We start from the raw sequence: 3528 nt of genomic DNA on the forward strand, positions 1-3528 counted from the left end.
CCCCGCAGCTCCTGTGTGTGTGTGCCAGCCCCCGGAGCCCTACACGCTTCTCGATTCTTCCTGAACCGTCAGCGAGGTCTCGGGCCTTATTTTCCAGTCGGCGGGAATATCCCGAACTCGAGCGCCCAACTGCGGGACCTGCCTCCTCTGGTCTGGAGGCGCCCCCCAAGGGAGAAACCCGTGCTGTCTCCACACCACTTCGCAGGCAAAAGCACTGTGAGGATCCCTCCTCTAAGACCAAAGTTTCCCCTGCGACTGCCTTCGCTGCAAGTGCCGGGCCGATCCTGAAGACGGAGGTGAGGGCAGAAGGGCCGGAAGAACCAATGGAGGCGGACGATCCGGTAAAAACCCAGGGGCAAAAGAAGAAGAAACGGGGCCTCTGTATCAATTCGGGAGCAGCATCCACCTCGAGGCCCCTGGACACTCAGGGAAACCTCGCTTCCCCCGACTGCAGTCCCAGGGCCAAGAGGCACCTGACACAGGCGAACAGGACTAAGGCACAGGTGCCTGTGAGTTTCCTCTCCCAGGGCCATGGAGTGCCCCGCGCGCACAGCCCTGCACACAGCCCTGCAGGAGGCGTCCCTCCCGGTGGGAAGCCTGGCCCAGCTCCAGCAGTGCTCCCTGGCCCAGCTCCAGCAGTGCTCCCTGGCCCGGTTCCCCGCTGCTCCCATTGGCGAGACAAGGCGGCCTCTCAGGTGCGGGGGAAAGGCCACCTCCCCAGCTCCTCAGGCTTGCAGGTGGACTGGCGGGACACCCAGCACAAGAAGCCTGCACCTCTGGTAAGCAGCTGTTCTGCACCCAGAGCTGCCAGCCACAGTTCCCGGCAACCAAAACGGTCAAGGCAACCCCAGCAGCTGCCAGTGGTCCCTCCTCAGAAATGGAGGTCGGGGAAAAACGTGGGGCCCCCACCCACTAAACGTCTCCGTCTAACCCCGGAAGGATCCACGGACAACACCGGCAGGTTAACATCCAGGAGACTGAAAAAGCAACATGGGAAGATAAAGAAGAGGTAGTAAACTGCAGTGCCAGCCAGCCTGCCCCGATGTCTCCCCACCTGCTGAGACTCCCTGCCCCAGGCCACCTACATGTCACAGATCCAAGCTCCTCCTCCTACCTCTGACTTGGCCCACGCGGCTGCTGGGCCCCTCATCCTGCCCGTCCCTTCACTTTTGACCACACCAAAAATTGAGTAAAAATTGATATCTATGGCCGGGCACAGTGGCTCACATCTGTAATCCTAGCACTTTGGGAGGCCAAGGCGAGTGGATCACCTGAGGTTGGGAGTTCAAGACCAGCTGACCAACATGAAGAAACCGCATCTGTACTAAAAATACAAAATTAGCCAGGCGTGGTGGCCCATGCCTGTAATCCCAGCTACTCGGGAGGCTGAGGCAGGAGTATCACTAGAACCCAGGAGGCAGAGCTTGCGGTGAGCTGAGATCTTACCATTGCACACCAGTCTGGGCAACAAGAATGAAACTCCGTGTCAAAAATAATTAATAGTCATTTAATAGCCCATGGACGCCACTGAAGAAGCATCATTAAAGTCTCTCTGCTCCCTGTGATCATATCTAAGTCAGAGTCTCTAAAGAGCTGAACAGCTGACGATGTTCTTCATTGGAGGGTTGAGCTTTGAAACAACCAACGAACAGCCTGAGGAGCCATTCTGAGCAATGGGGAGCGCTCACAGACTGTATGGTAATGAGAGATCCAAACACCAAGCGCTCCAGGGGCTTTGGGTTCTTCACATATGCCACTGTGGAGGAGATGGATGCAGCCATGGGTACAAGGCCACACAAAGTGGATGGAAGAGTCGTGGAAGAGTCGTGGAACCAAAGAGAGCTGTCTCAAGAGAAGATTCTCAAAGACCACGTGCTCACTTAACTGTGAAAAAAAATTTCTTGTTGGCATTAAAGAAGACACTGAAGAACATCACCTAAGAGATTATTTTGAACAACATGGAAAAACTAAAGTGATTGAAATCATGACTGACCAAGGCAGTGGCAAGAAAAGGGGCTTTGCCTTTGTAATCTCTGATGACCGTGACTCCGTGGATAAGACTGTCATTCAGAAATACCGTACTGTGAATGGCCACGGCTGTGAAGTTAGGAAAGCCCCGCCAAAGCAAGAGATGGCTAGTGCTTCATCCAGCCAAAGAGGGCCACGTGGTTCTGGAAACCTTGGTGGTGGTCGTGGAGGTGGGTTCAGTGGGAATGACAAGTTTGGTTGTGGAGGAAACTTTAGTGGTCTTGGTGGCTTTTGGTGGCAGCCATGGTGGTGGCAGATATGGTGGGAGTGGGGATGGCTACAATGGATTTGTTAATGATGGAAGCCATATTGGAGGTGGTGGAAACTACAATGATTTTGGCACTTACAACAATCAGTCTTCAAATTTTGGACCCATGAAGGGAGGAAACTTTGGAGGCAGAAGCTCTGGCCCCTGTGGTGGTGGTGGTGGTGAATACTTTGCCAAACCATGAAACCAAGGTGGCTATGGCAGTTCCAGTAGCAGCAGTAGCTATGGCAGTGGCAGAAGATTTTAACTAGGAAAGAAAGCTTAGCAGGAGAGGACAGCCAGAGAAGTGACAGGGAAACTCCAGGTCACAACAGATTTGTGACCTCAGCCAAGCACAGTGGTGGCAGGGCCGAGCTGCTAGAAAGAAGACATGATTTAGACAAATACTCGTGTATGGGCAGAAAACTCTTGTGACTAATTGTATAACAGGTGACTTTAATTTCTGTTGTGTGGACAGTGTAAAGCATTCCAACAAAGGGTTTTAATGTAGATTTTTTTTTTTTTTTGGCACCCATGCTGTTGATTGCCAAATGTAATAGTCTGATCATGACGCTGGATAAATGTCCTTTTTTTTTAATATGCTGTGTAAAGTTAGTCTACTCTGAAGCCATCTTGGTAAATAAATTTCCCCCAACAGTGTGAAGTTAGAATTCCTTCAGGATGATGCCAGATTCTATTTGGAACTTATGTAAAACTTGCTTGGGTAGAGAAGCCACTGTCTTCAGAAACCTTGCTGTAGTTGAACTGATAGTTACTGCTGTGACCTGAAGCTCGCCATTAATAGGGATCACCCAAGCCAAATCATGGAATTATTGGTTACAAAAATGATTGTTGGCACATCCTATGCAATATACCTAAGTTGAATAATGGTAGTAGATAAAATTATAGATGGGAATGAAGCTTGTGTATCATCCATTATCATGTGTAATCATTAAATGATTTAATTCTCTTGGAAAAAAAAAAAAAAACTTCACATGCAATAACATTTATTTCATGCTCACCACAACCTTAGAAATTAAAAGTTGGTATTTTCTTCAATTTGTAGATGAAGAAATGAAGGACTGGAATCATTGGTGCAAGATCACACTGTGGAAAAGCGACAGAACCAAATTTCAAGCTCCAGCCTTTCCACTTCTAGGGAATGAACCACTAATATCTGCATTCTATAAAATCAAGTCTGTCAAGGTAGTTTGTGAAACGTAACACACAAATAAGTAATTAACATTTTTGGT

General features: G+C 49.4%; 1 pseudogene; it reads left to right on the forward strand.

Moving 5' to 3' along the window:
- The first annotated feature begins 1804 nt into the window (after positions 1-1804).
- On the forward strand, positions 1805-2629 carry LOC108313693 (annotated as a pseudogene).
- Positions 2630-3528: the final 899 nt, after the last annotated feature.

The sequence above is a fragment of the Cebus imitator genome, unplaced genomic scaffold, assembly GCF_001604975.1.
Source record: "Cebus imitator isolate Cc_AM_T3 unplaced genomic scaffold, Cebus_imitator-1.0 Scaffold141, whole genome shotgun sequence".
Taxonomy (NCBI): Eukaryota; Metazoa; Chordata; class Mammalia; order Primates; family Cebidae; genus Cebus; species Cebus imitator.